This window comes from Lutra lutra, chromosome 6, assembly GCF_902655055.1.
Source record: "Lutra lutra chromosome 6, mLutLut1.2, whole genome shotgun sequence".
NCBI lineage: Eukaryota > Metazoa > Chordata > Mammalia > Carnivora > Mustelidae > Lutra > Lutra lutra.
This window is the reverse complement of record NC_062283.1, coordinates 20,813,374-20,840,094: the sequence shown is the minus strand read 5'-3', so window position 1 is coordinate 20,840,094 and position 26,721 is coordinate 20,813,374. Positions and strand designations below refer to the sequence as shown.

At 41.7% G+C, this 26,721-nt stretch overlaps 1 long non-coding RNA gene across 1 annotated transcript; it reads right to left on the bottom strand.

The window, feature by feature from the left end:
* LOC125102765 (uncharacterized) lies at positions 1-25,306 on the bottom strand. The gene is made up of 4 exons (XR_007128186.1): positions 25,210-25,306; positions 24,943-24,987; positions 10,619-10,718; positions 1-1,001 (listed from the first exon to the last, which is right to left on the bottom strand). It is a non-coding gene; the product is annotated as an uncharacterized LOC125102765 (long non-coding RNA).
* Positions 25,307-26,721: the final 1,415 nt, after the last annotated feature.

Sequence of the window (26,721 nt, the reverse complement as noted above, 5' to 3'; positions counted from 1 at the left end):
AAAATGAATAATACATAATTCCTGCATATTTTAGGAAAAGGAAAGAAGGGAGGTATCAAAATCTTTTATGTTGGGTAGCCCATGGGAGGTAATCAGAGAGAAGAGTAAAACACTGTGCCTTCACAGGAAGAATGTACAGGTTGGTGGAAGGCGCCATGAGTTGGCCTTCTAAGGAGGGATGGGATTAGAGATCCTCGTGCCCATGAAGGAAGCAGTCTCGGCTCTAGTTCTCTGCCTGTCGGCCTGGTATTTCATTCCTAAGGGCTGGGACATACTTTATTTCTTCAGTCATTAGGCAATGAGTTCAATTTTAGACAAAATAGGATATATAATAAAAGAGACTTTCACCCAAATGCAGGCTTTTCTGTTAATGCTTGGTTGTGATCCCTGAAAAATTAATGAATCTGCAAGAGTTTATTGAGCTTACTGTGGACCCAGATCCTAGTCTGAGTCTATCCTCCTGCCAAAGGATCCCCTCGTCACTCTCTTGAGCAACTCCTTTCTATCCATCCATCCCTGGTAAGAAGTTATTCTCTTCAGCAAGTGTGCCCTCACCCCTTTGATGTTTGACTTGTCTGAGTCCCGATCCATGGCAAGAAGTATGGGACTGACCCAATATGGGAGGATTCTGTGCAAGGTTCCCGTGGACAGGATGCATGACAGAAGGAGAGAGAGAGGATGCCTCGGAACAAGGAGGCAGCATGGAAACCTGAACAAACAGTGAGAAGGGACCAGGGACTGGAGAGGCAGGGGACAGGGGCTGGGGAGCAGCTGTTTTGAGAGTGATGAGCCACCCGTACTAGGATATTTGGGGCTGACATAGTGCCCGTAGCAGCCAGGAGGCCCAGACAGGCAGAGCCCAAAGCCACCTGGTTCCAGGCCCTGCAGCTTTCTTCCCACATTTGCTTCCCAGAACCCACATGGCACACTCATGCTCCACAATGCTCAGCAGTCAAGATCATGTTCTTTGTAACTTCTCCAGTTTCCATCCCTTTGGACTTCTGTAACAAAAATATCATAGAATAAGGAGATTTGAAACAACAGAAACGTATTGCTCACCGTTCTGGAGGCTGGGAATTCCAAGATCAAGGTGCTGGCACATTCAGTGTCTGGTGAGAGTCTGCTTCCTGGATCACCAACAAATGTCCCCTTACTGTGTCCTCACAGTGTGGAATGGACCAGGGCTCTCTCTGGCATCCTTTCTATAAGGGTCTTAATCCTATTCAGGAGGGCTCCATTCTTATGACCTAATTATCTCCCAAATGTTCACCTCCAAATACCATCAGCCTGGGGTTACATTTCGACATGAATTTGGAAGCAACACAGACTTTCAGACCGTAGCACATCTTTTCTTTCTTTTTCTCACCTCATTTTTGGTGATGAAATGGAAATAATTGAAAGACAGCTTAACACAGAAACTCCTCCTACTAATGCTTAGTTATCCCAGACACTTAGAAGAAAAGATAATTATATAATGTGATAGAGGTGCTAAATATCACTACAATGGCAATCATATTACAGTATATAAGTATATCAAATTAACACATTGTACACATTAAATTTACACCATGTTACGTTAATATATTCAATAGGAAAGAAAAAGAAAGAAAGAAAGAACAGAAGGAAGAAAAAAGAAAGAAGGAAAGAAAAGGGAGGAAGGAAGGGAAGAAAGAAGGAGGGAAGGAAGGAGGGAGGGAGGGAAAAGAAAGAGAGAGAGAAAGAGAGAAAGAAAGGAAGGAAGAAAGAGACAAAGAAAGGAAGAAAGAAAGAGAAGTTCCCTTATTGGTCATCTGGTGTCAAGCCCGACCTGGCCTACATCTGCAGATCTTCAGAATGATTCTTTCCACCAAACTAATGGCAAATCTCCTATGTAGAGTCATTGAGAAGAGAAAGGTGCTTACACTCCTGCCATGTTCCCTGGCCATTTTTCATAATCTTACTGGGTTTGTCCACTGTCACCCCCTGAGGTAACACACAATTTATTTGTATTTATGGGTTATTCTTTTTCCATCACAATCATATCCTGAAGGCCGTCTATCTGCAGTCATTTGTTTTGTTAAATTCCTTAATTGGACTTCATTATCCAATATTTTATGGGTTTTGACTTCAATATTTCACAGCTATGTTCAGGGCGCCCAGAATGTTGGAATTGGAAAGAAATCACTAAAGCTGTCTGCTGAGAGCCGGGTCACATGTGTTCTTGCTCTCAGGGAGCTTATTCCCAGAGGCCTTTCAAGGCTGGGAAAGGAGCGCTTAAAAAAAAAAAATGTAATTAAAAAATCAGCACAGCTTCAGAAAGAAACCAATTGTCCCCTTTCCAAAGGACACCATGTTGTCTCTTCTGGATATTTTCAGGGTGGAAATGATGATGTTGGCACCAAGCTCCTGAGGGCAAAGACAGAGACAAAAGGAGGTCCTAGTGTCCCATCTCCACACCCAGCCTCTTGGATTTGTGGCAAAGGCCTGAGGAGACAGAAGCTGAACCAGAAAATGGCTTTATAAGGGATTTGGGGCACCCATGGCATTTTGTAGGGCCCAATGACTTTCTAGTACTCAGGCAAGTGGGTAGAACACAGCATGGCTTGCTTCACAAACATGGAAGGACCCAGCACAAAGTAGGGGAAGAGAGAACCAGGGCTTGGGCACAGGCACCATGCTGGTCTGAAACGCACAACAGTAGCTTTAACAGCTTGGACAACAGTGCCAGAGGAGAGTGGTAAAGAATGAAATAGGGAAGAGCTGCTCTTGAGCTGACATGAGGCACTGAGAGGTAAACAGGCCAGGAAAGGGGAGAGTCTGGAGAGCTTCTGTAACATGCAAGTGGAATGCAAAGTCACTGATAATTAAGTAAGTCATATTTATTAGAGTGTCTTCATATGAATCCACAGATGGACTCAAGAAATTCCAATTTTACTGATGGGCAGCATTTCCCTTCCCCAGAACCACGTGGGAATGGGGATCCCATTTCCTTATCCCATGATCCCACCCCAGTTCCTGCTGTTTCCCCCTGACATCTGGAACTCCATTTGGACCTACTCGTAACCTTTGTACTATTCCTGTAATACTGTTTTTCCGTCTGCTGGAAGACAGATAAGTATACTGTTCCCATCATGAGTAGAGTTTCATCCTCACCATCCTTCTGAGCATCAGAGCCTATTGTCTGTTTATATTCTGGCCTTGAGCACACCCCTCAACCCCCACAGCAACCCTTTTACTTTACCCCCCAAGAAAATATGCCATGGGGTCTGGAGGAGAAGAAACTCCAAAGTCAGGGAAATTTACAAAGTTCAAAGCAAGATTGAAATTCATGGAGAACATTGTCTTAACTGTGCAGATCATATTTATAACTAACATTCATTAGCCAAGCGCTTAGAGGTTTATTATGTCCCTTCCTTTCTAAACTCCACAAAAATCAGATATGGTCTGAATGTAAGGGGCATGAGCCAGAAGCCATCTAGTGAAGATTCAGACTACCAAGATAACTGTAGTTAATTTAGCTAATGAGACTGGAAAAAAGAATTGCTGTGAATCTAGTCTCTAACTGCATACCAAGAACTCCTTGGACAGCCTTCCAGCATGTAGGCTGTACATTTTGTTTCAAAGGAACAGATGCCTTGTCACAAAGCAAGATCAAATGCCATGCTTGGGACTACCATTGGGATGGATGGCATCCATTATACGTGATTATAAAAAATTATATGTGATTATAAAAAGGTGCCCACTCTGGTGAAACCAGAATTAGTGTCCTATGACTTGGCAAGAAGATGATACTTCTGTGCAAAGCAAAGGAATGCTTGTCTTTTGGCAAAACATAGGCCTCTGCCCAGATACATGACTTGGTTAGTGGGCATACACTGGATTTCAGTCCTCTGTCTCCTTTTGTGCAGTCCACAACCTATACAACCTTACCAGGGGCCCAGGCCAAGCTTTGGAATCTTGTCCTACTACATACATGGCATGCACTGAAGAAAGAGAACCAAATAAAAGAAATATTCTGTCTCATAGAGACATTGGTCTCTGCCTGTTGATTAATGGTCCCTGATCTCATCATCAGTCTACCCTACCCCTACCCCGGTACCCATTCACGACTTCCAATAACTACATTTAATAAGGAACCACTCCAGCTGAAAAGTATTCTGGAAACAAAACTGTTAAATGAGACAAATACTTAGGCTTCTCTTTAGTCTTGCTTGTCCTTGCCATTTTTCCAGTCAACTTGGAACTGAGCTTGTACCATTGTAACAACAACAAACTTGTTAACATTCTTGTTCCGCGACAGCCTTGTCCCTATTCAAAATGCTACTACTTCATCATTTTTGAGATATCACTTCCTCCAAGAAGCTTTCCATCACGGGCACCCAGGCTGGGTTAAAGGGGCTCCTCTAGCACCCTCCCCTTGCCTTGACCATTCTAACCACGTTCTACAATTACTTCTTTATTTTCTGTCTGCCGTATGGAGGTATAAGCAATTTGAGAGCAGAAACAAGGACTCCATCACCTTTACTCAACTAACAGACAATAGACTCTGATGCTATTGTCAGAAGGATGGTGAGGAAGTCCTTAAATATTGTGGAATGAATGGCGTAAGGAAGGAAAATATGTTGATTGTGCACTGTATTAGTTTGCTAGGCCTGCTGTAACAAAAGTACCATCAACCGGCTTAGAACAACAGCAAGGTATTGTCTCACCGTTCTGGAGGCCAGAAATCCAAAATCAAGGTATTGTCAGCGCCATGCTCCTTCTGAAGGTGCTGGGCCTCTGAAGGTAAAGTCTGTGCTTCTCCTAGCTTCTGGTAGCCACAGGCATTCTTTGGGTTATACATGGATCAGTTCAATTCTCTCTGTTCATATGGCCCTCTCCCTGTGCATCTTTCCATCATCTTCCCTCTGTACGTGTCTGTCTCTATATCCAAATTTCCCTTTGTATGAGGACGCCAACCATATTGGATTCAGGCCTGCTTTAGTGATCTCATCTCAATTTAATTATCTCTGTAAACCCCCTACTTCCAAATAAGGTCATATTCTAAGGTCCTGGGGGTTAGGACTTCAACACATCCTTGGGGAGGATACAATTCAATCCTGTTTATTTACCCAAATTTCCATGTGGGTAATTTTTCTTAATCCTCCTAGAAATCCCATGCAGTATGTAGTATAGTTCCTTTTATTGATGATATTGCAAACTGAGACCGTTGGGAGAGCAATTAGCGAAGCCATGTTGAGCACCCATGTGTAGGCAGCTTCAAAGCCAGATAGAATGTCATGGTGAAGACAAGCATGGATCTGGGGTACAGATGGACCTCAGCTGAATGTCTGCCCATGCTACTTCTGGGCCATGTGGCCTTCTTCCTCTTACCTGTTACACAGAGATGATGACAGAACCAAAGTGTTTGTGTCATTTAGAGATGTGGTACAAGTAAAATGATTACCATATACGTGTCTAATAGAGACTGACAAAAATTAGCTAATACCATATCCTGCATGATATTACTCTAATTACATCTTCCTGAGAAGCAACCTGAGAGACAACACCAGGTTTCAGTTAGAAATGAGGCATGAGTCTCCAGTTCATCTGTGAAGGGTGAAATTTTTCTAGCAAAAATTCTACCATCCTTGTATTCATGAAGAAGCCATCTGTTTCCCTTCCAGCAACCCCCCTCCTCCAACTCTGATATGATATCCTGAGCAGAACAGGAATGTCCAGGAGCAGCAGCCTAGCCCAGACATCCTCCGCTCTGACATAGTATTGCACTGCCACTAGCTCCCTAGCCTATCCTTTCCCCATCTTTGTCCCTTTTGTTACCATTTCATATTTGACACATAACAGTGGGATACATTAAGCAAACACAAGCCTCAGAGATCCTCTAGAGATTTTCAAAGGAGGAGTCAAGGGAGGAGAAGAGCTGCATCTTGAATCCTTAAAAATCTCCAACAAAGCAAAACCCGCACCTTTCTGGAAGGTTTATTATTATTATTATTATTATTATTATTATTTATTTATTTATTTTTTTAATTTTAAAGAGAGGTGGGGAGGGGCGGAGCAAAGGAGAATCTTAAGCAGGCTCCACCTGTGTGTGTGGAGCCTGACATGGGAGTTGGTCTCACAACACTGAAATCACGACCTGAGCCAAAATCAAGACTCAGTCCTTAACCAGCTGAGCCCCCCAGGAACTCCTGGAAGGTTCTTTCAATAACTGGCAACCTAACACCTAAAGTCTGCATCTTACCCCATCCCCATTCCTTCTATCCTTTGTGCTTAAGGGGGTCTAAATTTGAAAGCATGGTGCCATTGAGAACAGATTGTTGTTGAGAACCAGCAACATCACTTCCCAGGTATGTGACCATGAGAAAGCTACTTAATTTTTCTCTGTCTCCCCTTCTGTAAAGTGGGATAACAGTTTCTGCTTCACGGGATCCCTTTGGATGCAATATATAACATGTAGGGCTTAGTAGTTCTTCTTCCTTTGAGTCATTTGTAGCTGCTCATGCACAAACACATATGTATACATGTCTATATTTATATAGAACATTAGAACAATTCTATATACAGGCTGAGAGATAATATGGACTTTAAATCCACTGATGCAACTTGTATCTTAAAATACAAAGGTTTGCTTGGTGAAAAAAGTCTGGAGATGGACAGCAGTAATGGCCATACAGCAAAGTAAAGGTGATTAATGTCACTGAAAACTTAAACATGGCTAAAAGTGCATGTTATGTTATGTATTGCTTTACCAAATTTTTTTAATTTGAAAAAAATTAAAAAGAGTTCATTCTATTTTTCCTTAGTGGACAAGAAAAAGAGAATGGAATCATAAATGTTTAATATTTGACATGATCTCCCCATTAATCTAACACTTTTCACAAAGGGTTCACTATTGTATAAATCTTTTCAGATTTCTTTGATCCTGAAATTTTGGCAGACATTAGCACTATAATAAAAACGTGTTCAAAGGCATTGTTTAAATTTTTTCTCAAGATGCTTTGTTCTTTGTTAAGGGTAGCAGTACCTTTAACTGAAGCTGGGAACAGAGTCAAACTCTGGAAATGGGACAGGAAAATATCTCTTATCAGAGAAATGCAGAGAGGGAAGATCTTGGGCCTCTTGAACTTCATATTCCTAAGATGATTCCCCGCCCTCCAACCCGTTCTCCCTCTCCCTCTCTTTCTCTTTTTCCAAAGGAAAGAAAAGAAGGTCTCTGACTGATGCAAAACAAGCAAATAAATGTGTCCAAATATCCCAGAAAGAGTGAAAAAGGAAGAACACTTCACTGAGAATCAGTGGCCTTGAGCACATTGACTTTGGATTTACCTGAAATGGCTTTTTTCAGTCCTTATTACGGGCTTGCTTTTAAGATCACTGGGCTAGATACTTTATTACAAATTAGATAATTTAAAAGTCACCACTACCCTGCAAACTAATACTATCCCCCTTTAAACAACTTTTTAAATGAAGCTCAAAGAGGTTAAAATCAATTCTCCAATTAAACACAATTGAAACTGGTACCCAACCAGTAATTTAAGTAGAGTTATTCTTAGCAGAACTACATTTTTTTAAAGATTTTATTTCTTTATTTGACACAGAGAGAGAGAGCACAAGCAGGGAGAGTGGCAGACAGAGGGAGAAGCAGGCTCCCCAGGATTGTGTTCCTTCTGCAGATTCTAGGGAAGAATCTAGTCTCTAGTTCTTCAGCCATACACATTCTCTGGCTCACAATCTGTCCCTCCATCTTCAAAATGTTGCCTCTGTGTCTTTCTTCCAAAGTCACATCTTCCTTGGAGTCTCTCCTACTACCCTCGTCTACATTTAGGGACTCTTGTGATTACATTGGACCCAACTGGATAATCCAGGATGATCTCTACATCTCAAAGTCCTTAGTCATACTTACAAAGTTCTTTTTACTATAACACAACAGATTCTGGGGATTAAGACAGAGACATCTTTGGGGGCCCTTATTCTGTCTTCCTCATCAAACCAGACTGAGAGATACACCCAGGCTCCCAAAGGAGGGGCTGACTTCATTTAAAAAAAAAAAGAAAGAAAGAAACCCCTTGCTAAATCAAAATATTCAAATGCAGTGCTACCAAGTAACAGCAAATCCTTAATAACCTTGCATCATTCATAGTTACAGAAAGGTAACAGGTTTGTCTGAACTGGCAGAATCAGTGAAAAAGTATTTGTGTACGTTGGAGCAGTCCCTCAAAAAACTAAAAACAGGGGCACCTGGGTGTCTCAGTGGGTTAAGCCTCTGCCTTTGGCTCAGGTCATGATCTTAGGGTCCTGGGATGGAGCCCCGCATCGGGCTCTCTGCTCAGCAGGGAGCCTGCTTCCCCCACTCCTCTCTCTGCCTGCCTACTTGTGATCACTCTCTCTCTCTCTTTCTCAAATAAATAAAAAGATTAAAAAAAAATAAAAACAGAATTACCATATGATCCAGCAATTTCCTTCCTGGATGTGTATTGGGAAAAAAAAATTGAAAACAGGAGTTCAAACAGATATTCGTACACCTATGTTCATAGCAATGCTATTCACAATAGCTGAAAGGTGGAAAAAACCCAAGTGTCCATTGATGGATGAAAGGATGAAAATATTGTAGTCTATACATACAATGGACTATGATTCAACCTCAAAAAGAAAGGAATCCTGACACAGGCTATAACATGGATGAACCTTGAAGATATGGGAATTGAAATAAGCCAGTCACAAAAGAATGAATACTACATGATTCCACTTATATGCAGTACTTAGAGTCATCAAATTCAGAGACAGAAAAAGGAATGCTGGTTGCCAGGGGCTGGTGGTGGGTGAAATGAGGAGTTATGGTTAAACGCAGACAGTGTTAGTTTCAGAGAAGGTGACAAAGTTCTGGAGATGGACAGTGGTGATGGCCCCCCAATGGTGTGAAGGAACTTAATGCCACGAATAAGTGGTTAAGATGATAAATTTTATGTTATGTATATTTTACCACAATTTAAAACAAAGCTCTTTATGGATTCTTCTAAAGTTCTTATCACTAAAAATGAAACAGAAATACCAAAAAGAGAAGTTTTGATGAAGTGTACAGTGTTTTGCTCAATTCCTTGTATTTATCAGCTCTTCTACTCCCCAAGTTTTTATTGATCTAAATGGTCAGACCTGGTAGAGATGGCACAGAGGGGCCAGGTTGTTCCCAGCATGCTGTCCTCTGCCTTGGAGCCCAAGCCAGGTTGTCCTTCTTTTTTATTTTGTCATATTCCCATCTCCCATTTCAGTCAGCTCATCAGGAGCTCTTTGACGGCTGGCTGCCCCACAAGTATCTGTTGCCATAACTTTCCTACATCACAAACGTGCCTCCCTCTGAGTCCAGGGCTGCACAAGGGGATTTGCCCACCATTTATTCTTGCGAAGGGACCACATGGGTGTGGACCATAAAACTCAACCACTTACATGCAATTTTCTGTACTATGTTTGTATCTCTAGAAGACTACATTTATCTGAAACATTTCTAATTTTCAGTCAGTGCCTTTATTCTTCCCTTCTTGTGGCAAACATAACGCAGGTCTCTCTCAAGCAGTTCACCAACCTTGCACACAAGCCAACACGGAGATTCAAACCCATGTAAAAGAGAAAGTATGAGCTTGGCAGAACCCAGGTCTCCCCGCAAGAGTTCTCAAGGCTCTCAGAGCCCTCCAGGACACAGACATGTGGGACCTCCAAGGTGTAAGAGAGAAAAGATGACATACTGAAGCAGCCACATGAACCATGGCCACTAATGGGGCCCATCAGCCACACAGTTCCACACAGACCATGGAGGCCCACACAGGCCATGGGGATATGTGGGGGGTGGGGGACACATTCTGAGTTAGAAGCTAGTAGACCCTTAGAGTTGTTTTTAAGTCTGTCAATAAAAAGGTAACATATGTAAAGTGCTCAATGCCCATACTTGACATATATACAAATGCCCAGTAATGAGACCACCACCCACTATTATTTTTACTACGTGACTTGGGACACATTTTGATCTAATCAAAGATTTGTGTCAGGCTTAGACTGTTACTCCAATATAATATGCCCTAACTAACCGTTTATGGCCTGAGGAAAGACCCAGGGATCTTTATTCATGGAGTTTAGAAAAAAAGAAACAGAGAATCAGCATCTGTGTATCTGAAGGATGGACCCAGGGAAGATTCCCACATGTTTGGCAAGTGGAATGAAGCTGTTGTTCTAACTGCAGGACTGTTAAGCAGGCTTGCAGCTCTGATGTGATTCCTCACATAGACTCCTCTGCAAAGATAGAGGTGAGGTAGAAACCTAAGTCCTTACATAAAATGCAAGTGGGGTCAGAGTTTGAGTTCCAGCCTGGCCGTGGACGATGGATGAGCTGCCGAACTTTGAGCATGTGTTTTCACCTTCCTGGGTCTCAGCTGCCTGGACTAAATGATCTCAGCTATCCTTTGGCCCTAATATCCTATATTTTTAAGTATTCCAGCCTACTGGCAGTTTCATTTTTCATGGCAACTAAATAAACTCAGTACTCTTTATCAATTCACTTCTCCTGAGTTTAAAATGAACCACTTCCTCTAATCCTGGATTAGGATGGTTATTCCAGGGATAAGTGATAAAAATTTAGTTCTGGACTTACTAGCCCGAGAGCAAAGCCCCACATCATGAAGAGGCATCCAAGGTGTAGTCTTTCTGTCTTCAAATCCCTCAAATGCAATATGCTCCAGTCTCTTTTCCATCTGCATAATAGAGGTGAAGTCAAACCTCTGTTTGCAAAGAATGATTGAGCTCTAAAAATAAAAAATAAAAAAAAATCATGAATTATACATTTGGATAAACCCAAGCTATGCTATTTATTTATTTTCCAAGTGTTGCTGGGTAGCAAATTTACACTACCAGTCAAAAAGGAAGAAAAAATGTGGTCTGTTTAGTTTGGATCTATACCTGATTTGTTTTCCTCCTGAGCTCCCACTATCATGTAGCAGAGGAAAGATAATTAATTACAGACTGATTTCCCATCTGAGTTAGATGTAGTGACTTAAACAGACCCCTTGGTATTCATGTATAGGAGAATTATATCTCGGTCCCCTTACTTCCAAGCCCATCTCCTCTAAGTGGTACCTGGTATATGGGGGAGAAGGTCTCCTGTGAATTCATGGTGGTGGAAAAAAAGGGATTTGGGGAGCCAGGAACTATCCACAGCCCCATCTTATCTTGGCCAGTCTGGCACTAAGGTGGTCTGATCTCGTCTGTTGGATCCACCAGTCTGCTGATGATATCTGTACCTCATGGCCCTGTGGCCAATTCCATTTCTGTGAATCCTCCCACTGACTCAGCCCTCTTTCAGTTCTCACTGGTCAACAGATAGCTGAGTCTGAGTTCCTGACCAGGCTTTGTGGTAAGGATCTTCACCTTACCACAGTGGGCCCATGGCTTTCAGTCCAGCACTTTCTCTATTTGAGAAACTAGGTAGGGTTGAGAGTGTTAACCAGATTTGCTCTCTGTCCATGTCATACTACCATGCTTGATCACACCTTGCTAGTATAGTTCCTGCATAGCATTGTCCTCCAAGTTTCCAAATGGTGAAGAGGGAAAGCATGCCCCACTCTGTGCCCTCCACGTTCCCTTTGATCTATTTGTCATAGTTCTATGCTGGTGATTTAACAACAGACTCTCCAAGAGTTTGAAGTGTTTTCCAGTTATCATGGTGCAAATATCCCCACCATGTCCAATTTCAATTTGCAAAGTATTTTAACAATCAGCTTGCAAAATTCTTGAAATTTTAACAGTTGGCTCCACAGAGCTAATACAAGTCAACTCCAACACTCCTCTAACAATCTGACACTCTTAATCCTCCTCACTAAGTAGAGAAAATTGCCACACACTTCCAACCAGCTACCTCTCCTGCCTCTTTTTCATAATTTTTTCTCTCATCATCTTCCAGGATGGAAAGGGATGGATTTTTCCTTGTTCTGCTACCCAGAGCAGCAAGCTGCCCAACTAAGGCATCTGCCCAATACTGTGGAATGAATCGAACCCCTTCCCCTGCCAGGCATGATTCTTGAGATGCTAAATAAGAGCTAAAAATATTATAAGATGTTTTCCTTTACCAAAACCTATTGTCAGGTTGGAAAATTTAATTTTGAATGTCAGAAGCTGAACATTCAGTTATTCATATTAGATCATTTTTATCAACCTATCTTCAAGTTCATTGGCTCTTTTTTCTATCATTTCCCTGAAGCCCACTCAGGTTTTAAAATATTGGTCACTGTATTTTTCACTTTTACAGTTCCCATGTGGTTCTTTTCACCATTTAGTGTTTTTGTTTGCTGAGGGATTCTATCCTCTCATTCATTTCAATAAGGTTTGCCATAACTTCTTGGAGCATTCTTATAACTGCTGCTTTAAAGTCTGTCAGACAGGGAGGGACACCTGGGTTGTTGAGTCACTTAAGTGTCTGCCTTCAGCTCAAGTCATGATCCCAGGGTCCTGGGATTGAGCCCCACATGGGATCCTTGCTCAGTGGGGAGCCTGCTTCTCCCTCTGCCCGCCTCTCCCCCTGCTTGTGCTCTCTTTCTCTCTCTCTCTGACAAATAAATGAATAAATCTTGAAAAAAAAAAGTCTTTCAGATAATTTCAACATCTGTAATATCATGGCTTTGGCATCTGTTGACTCTTTTTCCATGCAAGTTAAAATTTTCCTGGTTCTTTGTATGCTAAGCAATTTTAGATTAGTTCATGGATATTTTAGATATTTTAAGTCTCCAAGTATTATTTCAAACCTATGGGGAATGTTGATGGTTTTGTTTAGGCAGGGAAACTTTGTTTAGCAGACTCTGTTGGGTTCAGGCTTCAAGTTCGGAGAAGCCCTCTGCCCATGTGGTTTAAATATCAGTACCACTGTCAAAACTTTTGCAGCATTATTCAGATGTGTCCCATGTGTGTGTCACCTAGTGGGTGGTCTGGGTGGTGGGCTGTGGTCTATCCAATGGGTCAGTTCTCAAAGTCTATGACATTCTGTTACGACATGTTGTTCAGGTTTCAGATCCATTCATGTACAATTCAGGGGTGAGCTCAGCCACTCAAAAACAACTTTGCTTTCAAAAATAAGTTTGCTTTGGGGGAAGGAGTCAAGATGGCGGGGAAGTAACAGGCTGAGACTACTTCAGGTAGCAGGAGATCAGCTAGATAGCTTATCTAAAGATTGCAAACACCTACAACTCCAATGGGAGATCAAAGAGAAGAAGAACAGCAATTCTAGAAACAGAAAATCAACCACTTTCTGAAAGGTAGGACTGGCGGAAAAGTGAATCCAAAGCAACGGGAAGATAGACTGCGGGGGAGGGGCCGGCTCCCGGCAAGCAGTGGAGCAACGGAACACAAAATCAGGACTTTTAAAAGTCTGTCCCACTGAGGGACATCACTCCAGAGGCTTAACCGGGGTGAAGCCCACGCGGGGTCAGCGTGGCCTCAGGTCCCGCAGAGTCACAGAAGGATCGGGGGTGTCTGAGTGTCGCAGAGCTTACCGGTATTAGAACGGGGAAGCCGGCTACAGAGACAGAGCCGAGGAGTGAGCTCCAAGCTCGGGGTTACCTTGAACGGGTCACAGGCTCGGTCAGCTCGGAGCACGGCTGAAGGCCAGGGTGACAGGAGTAATTGGGCGCTGTTCTCTGAGGGCGCACTGAAGAGTGGGGCCCCGGGCTCTCCGCTCCTCCGGGCCGGAGACTGGGAGGCCACCATCTTCATTGCCGTCCTCCAGAACTCTAGGGAAAGTGCTCAGGGAACAAAAGCTCCCGAAAGCAAACCCGAGCGGATTACTCAGCCCGGCCCCTGGTAAGGGCGGTGCAACTACTCGGGTGCCAAAGACACTTGAGGGTCACTACAACAGGCCCCTCCCCCATAAGATCAACAAGAAATCCAGCCAGGACCAAGTTCACATACCAAGGAGTGCAGTTTCAATACCAAGGAGAGCAGCGGAATTCCAGAGGAGGAGAAAACAAAGCACGGAACTCATGGCTTTCTCCCCATGATTCTTTAGCCTTGCAGTTAATTTAATTTTTTTTTCTTTTTCAATTTTTTTCTCTTCTTCTGCCAAATTTTTTTAACTTTTACCCTTTTCTTTTTTAACGTTTTTAAACTGGTTTGTCTAGTATATATATACTTTTTCTTTTTTATATTTTTTTTATTCATTTTCTTTTTTTAATTGTTTCTTTTTTTTTTTTTCTTTCTGAACCTCTTTTTATCCCCTTTCTCCCCCCTCACGATTTGGGATCTTTTCTGATTTGGTTAAAGCATATTTTCCTGGGGTTGTTGCCACACTTTTAGTATTTTACTTGCTCCTTCATATACTCTTATCTGGACAAAATGACAAGGAGGAAAAATTCACCACAAAAAAAAAGAACAAGAGGCAGTTCCCAAAAGCTAGGGACCTAATCAATACAGACATTGGTAATATGTCAGATCTAGAGTTCAGAATGATGGTTCTCAAGGTTCTAGCCGGGCTTGAAAAAGACATGGAAGATATTAGAGAAACCCTCTTGGGAGATATAAAAGCCCTTTCTGGAGAAATAAAAGAACTAAAATCTAACCAAGTTGAAATCAAAAAAGCTATTAATGAGGTGCAATAAAAAATGGAGGCTCTCACTGCTAGGATCAATGAGGCAGAAGAAAGAATTAGCGATATAGAAGAGCAAATGACAGAGAATAAAGAAGCTGAGCAAAAGAGGGACAAACAGCTACTGGACCACGAGGGCAGAATTTGAGAGATAAGTGACACCATAAGATGAAACAACATTAGAATAATTGGGATTGGAGAGAATTGGTATATTGGAGAGAATTATTGGAGAGAATTTCCCCAATATGGCAAAGGGAACAAGCATCAAAATCCAGGAGGTTCAAAGAACCCCACTCAAAATCAATAAGAATAGGTCCACACCCCGTCACCTAATAGTAAAATTTACAAGTCTTAGTGACAAAGAGAAAATCCTGAAAGCAGCCAGGGAAAAGAAGTCTGTAACGTACAATGGTAAAAATATTAGATTGGCAGCAGACTTATCCACAGAGACCTGGCAAGCCAGAAAGAGCTGGCATGATATATTCAGAGCACTAAATGAGAAAAACATGCATCCAAGAATACTATATCCAGCTAGGCTATCATTGAAAATAGAAGGAGAGATCAAAAGCTTCCAGTACAAACAAAAACTGAAAGAATTTGCAAACACCAAACCAGCTCTACAGTAAATATTGAAAGGGGTCCTCTAAGCAAAGAGAGACCCTAAAAGTAGTAGATCAGAAAGGAACAGAGACAATATACAATAACAGTCACCTTACAGGCAATACAATGTCACTAAATTTATATCTCTCAATAGTTACCCTGAATGTTAATGGGCTAAATGCCCCAATCAAAAGACACAGGGTATCAGAATGGATAAAAAAACAAAACCCATCTATATGTTGCCTACAAGAAATTCACTTTAAACCCGAAGACACTTCCAGATTTAAAGTGAGGGGGTGGAAAAGAATTTACCATGCTAATGGACATCAGAAGAAAGCAGGAGTGGCAATCCTTATATCAGATCAATTAGATTTTAAGCCAAAGACTATAATAAGAGATGAGGAAGGACATTATATCATACTCAAAGGATCTGTCCAACAAGAAGATCTAACAATTTTAAATATCTATGCCCCTAACATGGGAGCAGCCAACTATATAAACCAATTAATAACAAAATCAAAGAAACACATCGACAATAATACAATAATAGTAGGGGACTTTAACACTCCCCTCACTGAAATGGACAGATCATCCAAGCAAAAGATCAACAAGGAAATAAAGGCCTTAAATGACACACTGGACCAGATGGACATCACAGATATATGCAGAACATTTCATCCCAAAGCAACAGAATACACATTCTTCTCTAGTGCACATGGAACATTCTCCAGAATAGATCACATCCTCGGTCCTAAATCAGGTCTCAACCGGTATCAAAAGATTGGGATCATTCCCTGCATATTTTCAGACCACAATGCTCTGAAGCTAGAACTCAATCACAAGAGGAAATTTGGAAAGAACCCAAATACATGGAGACTAAACAGCATCCTTCTAAAGAATGAATGGGTCAACCAGGAAATTAAAGAAGAATTGAAAAAATTCATGGAAACAAATGATAATGAAAACACAACGGTTCGAACCTGTGGGACACAACAAAGGCAGTCCTGAGAGGAAAATATATAGCGGTACAAGCCTTTCTCAAGAAACAAGAGAGGTCACAGGTACACAACCTAACCCTACACCTAAAGGAGCTGGAGAAAGAACAAGAAAGAAACCCTAAACCCACAAGGAGAAGAGAAATCATAAAGATCAGAGCAGAAATCAATGAAATAGAAACCAAAAAGCCATAGAACAAATCAACGAAACTAGGAGCTGGTTCTTTGAAAGAATTAATAAGATCGATAAACCCCTGGCCAGACTCATCAAAAAGAAAAGAGAAAGGACACAAATAAATAAAATCATGAATGAAAGAGGAGAGATCACAACTAACACCAAATTATAAGACAATTATAAGAACATACTATGAGCAACTCTACACCAACAAATTTGACAATCTGGAAGAAATGAATGCATTCCTAGAGACATATAAACTACCACAACTGAACCAGGAAGAAATAGAAAGCCTGAACAGACCCATAACCAGTAAGGAGATTGAAACAGTCATCAAAAATCTCCAAACAAACAAAAGCCCAGGGCCAGACGGCTTCCCGGGGGAATTCTACCAAACATTTAAAGAAGAACTAATTCCTATTCTCCTGAAACTGTTCCAAAAAATAGAAATGGAAGGGAAACTTCCAAACTCATTTTATGAGGCCAGCATCACCTTGATCCCAAAACCAGACAAAGATCCCATCAAAAAAGAGAACTACAGACCAATATCCTTGATGAACACAGATGCAAAAATTCTCGCCAAAATACTAGCCAATAGGATTCAACAGTACATTAAAAGGATTATTCACCACGACCAAGTGGGATTTATTCCAGGGCTGCAAGGTTGGTTCAACATCCACAAATCAATCAATGTGATACAACACATTAATAAAAGAAAGAACAAGAATCATATGATACTCTCCATAGATGCTGAAAAAGCATTTGACAAAGTACAGCATCCCTTCCTGATCAAAACTCTTCAAAGTGTAGGGATAGATGGCACATACCTCATTATTATCAAAGCCATCTATGAAAAACCTACCGAAATAGCATTCTCAATGGAGAAAAACTGAAACCTTTTCCGCTAAGGTCAGGAACACGGCAGGGATGTCCGTTATCACCACTGCTATTCAACATAGTACTAGAAGTCCTAGCCTCAGCAATCAAACAACAAAAGGAAATTAAAGGCATCCAAATCGGCAAAGAAGAAGTCAAACTATCACTCTTTGTAGATGATATGATACTATATGTGGAAAACCCAAAAGACTCCACTCCAAAACTGCTAGAACTCGTACAGGAATTCAGTAAAGTGTCAGGATATAAAATCAATGCACAGAAATCAGTTGCATTTCTCTACACCAACAACAAGACAGAAGAAAGAGAAATTAAGGAGTCCATCCCATTTACAATTGCACCCAAAACTATAAGATACCTAGGAATAAACCTAACCAAAGAGACTAAGAATCTATACTCAGAAAACTATAAAGTACTCATGAAAGAAATTGAGGAAGACATGAAGAAATGGAAAAATGTTCCATGCTCCTGGATTGGGAGAACAAATATTGTGAAAATGTCTATGCTACCTAAAGCAATCTACACATTTAATGCAATTCCTATCAAAGTACCATCCATTTCTTCCAAAGAAATGGAACAAATAATCCTAAAATTTATATGGAACCAGAAAAGACCTCGAATAGCCAAAGGAATATTGAAAAAGAAAGCCAAAGTTGGTGGCATCACAATTCCGGACTTCAAGTTCTATTACAAAGCTGTCATCATCAAGACAGCATGGTACTGGCACAAAAACAGACACATAGATCAATGGAACAGAATAGAGATCCCAGAAATAGACCCTCAACTCTATGGTCAACTCATCTTCGACAAAGCAGGAAAGAATGTCCAATGGAACAAAGACAGCCTCTTCAATAAATGGTGTTGGGAAAATTGGACAGCCACATGCAGAAAAATGAAATTGGACCATTCACTTACACCACACACGAATATAGACTCAAAATGGATGAAGGACCTCAATGTAAGAAAGGAATCCATCAAAATCCTTGAGGAGAACACAGGCAGCAACCTCTTCGACCTCAGCCGCAGCAACATCTTCCTAGGAACATCACCAAAGGCAAGGGAAGCAAGGGCAAAAATGAACTATTGGGATTTTATCAAGATCAAAAGCTTTTGCACAGCAAAGGAAACAGTTAACAAAACCAAAAGACAACTAACAGGGATGCCTGGGTGGCTCAGTTGGTTGGACGACTGCCTTCGGCTCAGGTCATGATCCCGGAATCCCGGGATCGAGTCCCACATCAGGCTCCCAGCTCCATGGGGAGTCTGCTTCTCCCTCTGACCTTCTCCTAGCTCATGCTCTCTCTCACTGTCTCTCTCTCTCAAATAAATAAATAAAATCTTAAAAAAAAAAAAAAGACAACTAACAGAATGGGAGAAGATATTTGCAAACGACATATCAGATAAAGGGCTAGTGTCCAAAATCTATAAAGAACTTAGCAAACTCAACACCCAAAGAACAAATAATCCAATCAAGAAATGGGCAAAAGACATGAACAGACATTTCTGCAAAGAAGACATCCAGATGGCCAACAGACACATGAAAAAGTGCTCCACATCACTCGGCATCAGGGAAATACAAATCAAAACCACAATGAGATACCACCTCACACCAGTCAGAATGGCTAAAATTAACAAGTCAGGAAATGAGAGATGCTGGCGAGGATGCGGAGAAAGGGGAACCCTCCTACACTGTTGGTGGGAATGCAAGCTGGTGCAACCACTCTGGAAAACAGCATGGAGGTTCCTCAAAATGTTGAAAATAGAACTACCCTATGACCCAGCAATTGCACTACTGGGTATTTACCCTAAAGATACAAACATAGTGATCCGAAGGGGCACGTGCCCCCAAATGTTTATAGCAGCAATATCTACAATAGCCAAACTATGGAAAGAACCTAGATGTCCATCAACAGATGAATGGATAAAGAAGATGTGGTATATATACACAATGGAATACTATGCAGCCATCAAAAGAAATGAAATCTTGCCATTTTTGATGATGTGGATGGAACTAGAGGGTATCATGCTTAGTGAAATAAGTCAATCGGAGAAAGACAACTATCGTATGATCTCCCTGATATGAGGGAGAGGAGATGCAATATGGGGGGTTAAGGGGGTAGGAGAAGAGTAAATAAAACAAGATGGGATTGGGCGGGAGACAAACCATAAGTGACTCTTAATCTCACAAAACAAACAGAGTTGATGGGGGGGAGGGGGGTTGGGAGGGGGGGTGGGGTTATGGACATTGGGGTTGGGTATGTGCTATGGTGAGTGCTGTGAAGTGTGTAAACCTGGCGATTCGCAGACCTGTACCCCTGGGGATAAAAATATATGTTTATAAAGCTATAAAAAAAAAAAGAAAGAAAGGATGAATACCCAAGTTTTGTAGCAACATGGACGGGACTGGAAGAGATTATGCTGAGTGAAATAAGTCAAGCAGGGAGAGTCAATTATCATATGGTTTCACTTATTTGTGGAGCTAAACAAATAGCATGGAGGACAAGGGGAGATGGAGAGGAGAAGGGAGTTGAGGGAAATTGGAAGGGGAGGTGAACCATGAGAGACTATGGACTCTGAAAAACGATCTGAGAATTTTGAAGGGGTGGGGGGTGGGAGGTTGGGGTCACCAGGTGGTGGGTATTGTAGAGGGCACGGATTGCATGGAGCACTGGGTGTGGTGTAAAAATAATGAATACTGTTATGCTGAAAAAATAAAAAATTAAAAAAAAAATAAAAATTAAAAAAAAACCAAAAAAACAAAAAAACAAAAAAAGAAGACCCATCTATATGCTGCCTTTAAGAGAATCAGTTTAGACCTAAAATCACCTGCAGATTAAAAGTAAGAGGATGAAGACCCATCTAGCATGCAAATGAATGTCAAAAGAAAGAGTGACAATACTTACATCAGACAAAATAGACTTTAAAACAAAGACTACAACAGGGGCGCCTGGGTGGCTCAGTAGGTTAAAGTCTCTGCCTTCGGCTCAGGTCATGGTCTCAGGGTCCTGGGATCGAGCCCCGCCTCGGGCTCTCTGCTCAGCAGGGAGCCTGCTTTCCCTCCCCTGCCCTGCCTGCCTCTCTGCCTACTTGTGATCTCTGTCTGTCAAATAAATAAATAAAATCTTTAAAAAAAAAAACAAAACAAAACAAAGACTGCAGCAAAAGACAAAGAAAGACATCGTATAATAATAGACGGGACGATTCAACAAGAAGATATAACCACTGCAAATATTTATGCTCCCAACATGGGAGCACCCAAATACATAAAACAGTTAATAACAAACATAAAGGAACAAATCAATAATAACACAATGGTAGTAGGGGCCTTCAACACCCCACCTACATCATGGACAGATTATCTAAACAGAGTATCAATAAGGAAATGATGGCTTTGAATGATACCCTGGGCCAGATGGATTTAACAGACATATTCAGAATATTCCATCCTAAAACAGCAGAAGACACATTATTTTCAAGTGCATGTGGAACATTCTCCAGAAGAGATCACATTTTGGGCCGTAAAGCAAGCCTCAATAAGTTAAAAAAGATCAAAATCATACCACACATCTTTTCTAACCCTAAGGCTATGAAACTAGAAATCAACCACAAGAAAAAAATTCTGGAAAGACCACAAATGCATGGAGGTTAAGTAACATGCTACTAAGCAATGCATGTGTCAACCAGAAAATAAAAGAAGAAACTGGAAACAAATGAAAATGAAAACACAATGGTTCAAAATCTTTGGGATGAATCAAAAGCAGTTCAGAGAGGGAAGTTTCTAGCATACAGGCTTACCTCAAAAAGCATGAAAAATCTCAAACAACCTAACCTTACACCTGAAGGAGCTAGAGAAAGGACCACAGAAGGAAGGAAATAATAAAGAGTAGAACAGAGATAAATGATACAGAAACAAACAAACAAACCAATTAAAAAAAATAGAACAGATCAATGAAACCAGGAGGTGTTTCTTTGGAAAAAATCAATAAAAATCAATAAACCTCTAGTCAGACTTAACAAGAAAAAGTAAGAGGAAAGGACCCTAATAAATAAAATTGCAAATGAGAGAGGAGAAATAACCATTACAGAAATACAAGCAGTGATAAGAGAATATTATGAAAAACTATCTGCCAACAAATTGGACAATGTAGAAGAAATGGACAAATTCCCAGAAATATATAAATGACCAAAACTGAAACAGGAAGCAATAGAAAACTTGAACAGACTCAATACCAGCAAAGAAATGGAATCACTGATCAAAAAACCCCCCAACAAAGAAAAGTCCGGGACCAGATGGCTTCCCAGGCAAATTCTACCAAACATTTAAAGAATAGTTAATACCTATTCTTCTCAAAGTATTCCAAAAAGTAGAAGAGGGAAGAAAACTTCCAAATTCATTCTATGAGGACAGCATTACCCTAATGCCAAAACCAGATAAAGACATTATCTAAAAAGAGAGAGACAGAGAGAGAACTACAGGCCAATATCTCTGATGAACAGAGATGTAAAAATCTTCAACAAAATACCAGCAAACCGAATCGAGCAATACATTTTTTAAAAAATCATTCACTACAATCAAGTGGGAGTCATTCCTGGGTTGCCAATGTGGTTCAATATTAACAAATCAGTCAGTGTGATATAGCACATCAATAAGAGATAGGATAAGAACCATATGATCATTTCAGTAGATGCAGAAAAACCATTTGACAAAGTATGACATGCATTCATGATACAAAGCAGCAAAGTAAAGTAGGTTTAGAGGAGACATATCTCAACATCACAAAGGTCATATATGAAAAACCCACAGCTAAAATCATCTTTAATGGGGATGAGAACCTACAGATGGGAGAATATATGTGCAAATGATATATCTGATAAATGGTTATAATCCAAAAAATATAAAGAATTTATACTAATCAACACCCAAAAAACAAATAATCCAATTAAAAATGGTCATAAGTAATGAACAAACAATTCTCTAAAGACATTCAGATGACCAACAGACATATGAAAAGATGCTCAACATCACTGATCATCAGGGAAATGCAAATCAAAACTGTAATGAGATAACACTGCACATTTGTCAGAATAGCTAAAATCAAAAACACAAGAAACAACAAGTGTTGGCGAGGGTGTGTAGAAAAGGAACCCTCTCACACTGCTGGTGGGAATGCAAACTGGTCCAGCAACTGTGGAAAACAGTGCGGAGGTTTCTCAAAAAGTTAAAAATAGAACCACCCAGATCCAGCAATTGCATGATTGAGTTTTCACCCAAAGAATACAAAAACACTAATTCAAATGGATACATGCACACCAATGTTTATAGCAGCAAGATTCACAATAGCCAAAATATGGAAAGAGCCCAGATGCCTGTAGATGGATGAAAGAATTAAAAAAGGTGTGGTGTGTGTGTGTGTGTGTGTGTGTGTGTGTGTGTGTGTATAGTATTCCATTGCATATATATGCAATGGAATATTACTCAGCCCTCAAAAAGAATGAAATCTTGCCATTTGCAATGACATGGATGAAGCTAGAGGGTATAATACTAAATGAATAAGTGAGTCAGAGAAAGGCAAATATCATATGACTTCACTCATCTGTGAAGTTTAAGAAATAAAACAAATGAGCAAAGGGGAAAACAAAGAGAGAGAGGCAAACCAACAGACTCTTAACCATAGAGAACAAACCAATGGTTACCAGAGAGGAGGTGGAAGGGTGGCTGAGTTAAAGAGGTGATGGGGATTAATGAGTGCAGTTGTCATGATGAGCATCGACTGCTCAAAATAAAAACTTTTAGAAGACTGACATTTGTTATTGCATGATTAAAGACATGTTTTAAACCCAGTAATTTTTTTGTAGGTAACAATTTTCACTTAAGTTCCTAATTTTGTACTGATTTTCCAAAACGATTGGATAGAGTAACATACATTTGTTAAGAAATCAGGTTTAGAGAGTGGACAGGAGGTCTTAGAAACTCAGATAAGGTCTAACCACCTATTTTGGACAAAGCTAATGAATGCTGAGGCAGAAGGTATAGCGAACTGCTCTAACTGATTCTTTTCCCTATTGCCTCAAACGCAAACATTCCACTATATATTTTATTTTTATGTCGCTCTTCTGTCTGCTTTATAATTCTTGATAATATGAAATCTACCAATAAATACTCTATTTGAAGAATAATTTTTCTATTTCCCCCTTGCGCCACACAGAGCTTATAAAAACGGAATACTGGGATAAGAAAGCTTTCCTTACAGTCCATACTATGTAATTCACAAAATCAGCCAGAAGGTGGCAGTAGTGACCAATGAGAAAATCCGGACGCTGGGCCTCATCAACTTTTCATTGTCCTTTGGATGCTTCCTGGATCTAATCTGATGCTTATGAAAGCGATTTCCTTCTTACAAAACACCAGGCCCAAAAGAAACTAACCTCATCCTGCAGATAAAGAATGTTTGTGCCTTACGAGTTGTCAAACTCTCTCAGCGACAGCCAGACCTTCAATAAATATTTTCCCAGCAGCAAAAGGCAGCTGTGCATTTTAGGAAGCCAAGAGGGACACGGGCTACGCTGAAGCCCCAGCCCTTATCAGATCAGCCCTCTGGGTGGTGGGAAGGTGCAGAAAGAGGAGGACCCAGCCAAGCAGCCAGACCCATTCCAGCTCCATGCAGGCTGAGCTGGCTCAGGGATTTTGCAGGAAATCACCAGAAGCTGAATGACTATTCTGTTGAGGTAGGAGTGCCATTCCCAAGTTCTGAATCACTCACACGGAGGGTTTTCCCACCAGCAACACCCAGGGTGTCTTTCTTGTACAAACACAGGTCTGCTAGTTTTCCTGGGAGATGTGTAATGGAAATGGCGTGGTGGCTCCCTTATAATGTACAGATCGTAGTCTGTACTTGGGAAGACACTTAAAGGCTTGAGATCCGATCCCTGTGGGCAACAGGTGCCATTCAAACTTCTTAAGCAGGGCAGGAGGGTGGCTCATTGAATTTAGAAGTGGCAGTGAGAAGAAGCCAGAAAACAGGTTTTGTGTCCCTGAGTCTCAACATCCAGCCATTCTTACTGCATTTCTGATAACACATTTTGAAGAATGTTGAATGAGGTTGTCATTTCCTTCTTTACTGCATCCTTGGAAGCCAAGCGGTGCCCATTTCTGTATAATCCTGCAGGAGACAAATGATGGCCAGAGAGCTCCTGGGCCGTGGCATCAGAGGGTTCCAGCTTCCAGATATGGAACCGCAAAACAAGCTCTTTAACTTGTTTCCTCGTGTGTTAAACGGAGATAATAATCCTGCCAGGATCGTTGAGGATGAAACGAGGGCATATATGCAAATCCTTAGGACACTGATTGAACTACATTACTAAGTTCTTGATTCTCCACTAGTGATCATGGACAGAGACTTGGCCTGGGGAATGGTCATGAAATAGAGCCAGCTTGCTTACCAGCAGATGCTAGCAAGCTCTGAGGTTCCCCATATCCAACAATCTATAAAGGTCCTTGCACACGCACACACATATGCACATGTACACACACACACACACACACACACACCAGGTCTGCCTAGAGTCCCTGCTTTCTTCAGCCACGATGTCCTGGACTTTTTCCTGCATGAAAATCCTTCCAGAAGGCCCATCCTACAGCTCAGCCCCCCTCAGATTCTGCACGTGGCCCACCCCACAGGGCTTACCTGAGCGGGCCTCGACTTTCACTGTGGCCAGAGAAAAGTCACCTGCTGATTTTGACAAGAATAACAGAAATGTTTGCTGATATGCCATCAGAAGCCTTGACACCAAGCCAAGGCTCCCGCACAGAGCTGGACTCCAGGGAGGGGAAGGTGTCCCGCTGAGCTCCAGGTGGGAACTCACACAAGTCACACAAGGAAAAGGCCTCTGTGATAAATACTGATTTCCCACCTATTAACCTCTGAGAATGAGCTTGCGGGAGCCCCGGCTACCTTTTGCAAGTGAGCTAGCTGTGCCCCCTTCCCATTGTGGTAAGGCCCTCAGGAAGAGCTCTCCTGGCCCCACTGTCCCCCTGCCCCTGGACTGTTTACCAGAGCTGCCTTGGTGCCCAGCATTCTATTCTCGCCAGTTCTATTCCGGGCGCCCTTACGTGCCTCACAGGGCAGGAACCCAATGGCTCAGCCTTCCAAGTGGAAGCTTCCAAAGCTCTAAAAGGGCTTCTTCCTGGAGGAGGGGGTTCGTCCCCAGGCCCTACTCTTCTGATATAACTTGATTGGCTAATGAAGCCTGTGCAGCGCCTGCTTCCAGCCACATGTGCTCCACACACTGGTTTCCAAGTTGGCTTAGAATGTGTTTTCCCATGAAAATAAGGAGATTCGCAGCAATGCATTTGCAGGACTCCCTAAAACCAGTCAAACCCTCTCTAGGCCTCAGGCAGAGGCCAAGGAGCCAGGGAAAGTATAGCAAGCTGGGGCTGGGGCGGGGGGTACTGGACCACTGTCAGAGTCGGGGAGCATTGGGGCAGAAGGCCAGAAATGCAGGGTGACACAGTGGGCAATGGCTCTGAAGCCCAGGAGATGACGAAGGATTTCTGAAGCCACCTTAGGAGTTTGGACATTATTTTGAAGGCAATGGGACACCATCCAAAGGTTTAAAACAGGGAGCCCACTGATCAGAAGAGCTGAAACCCTTCTCCCCCACAGGATATTTCAACCATGGGAGCAAACTCTGGCCCCAGATCTGAAGCCACAGAGGCTCATGGACCACAGGTTGGAGAGCATACGTGGAAGGAACATGCCGGACCCCCACTAGGGTAGGCAGGCGGGGGGACACTGACATCTTAGCTTCAGTGTTGGGGGACACAGAGAAGGAGGATTGTTCCTTCAAAAAGCCAGCAGGGCACCCAATCCCGAATCAGGGGCCTGGGCCTGGGCCTGGGGGTGAGTTTCATGCACGTGGATATAACCCAGGGGACGTCCGCATTCTGCTTCTTGGAAACGCAATTTCCTCCAAGCCTAGAAACTGCCGTCAGCCCAGACATGATGGCCTGGCAGAGCTGGTCCGGAAAGAATGGCGCAAAATGGAAAGACTGGGCCTGCTTTCTGTGAAGCATTTGTTATCTGAAAGTGTGACAAGAACCAAAGTCCGGTGCCCTTCACACCGGAGTGTATTGATTTCTTTTTACGCCCAGATAGGAGTTGCAGGAAACTTGAGGCTTGTGGGAAGTAATGTAAGGTTAAAATATTTTATGATAGAATAGTGTTTTCCTAAAAGCAAGATAATATAAATAAATACACCTGTGGCACCAATGATAAGGTTAAATTTTTCTATTTAAATGTACCAAGAAATAAATTCATACGGCACCACCAAGGGAACTCAAAGACACACATATCCCTAATTATAGTGAACCAGTGCAGGAGCAAGAAAGCAAGCCTTCCGAATTGAAATGTTATACAACCCAAACAATGACTTTGTGTTCTTCGAATTGCACATTTTGTATAATG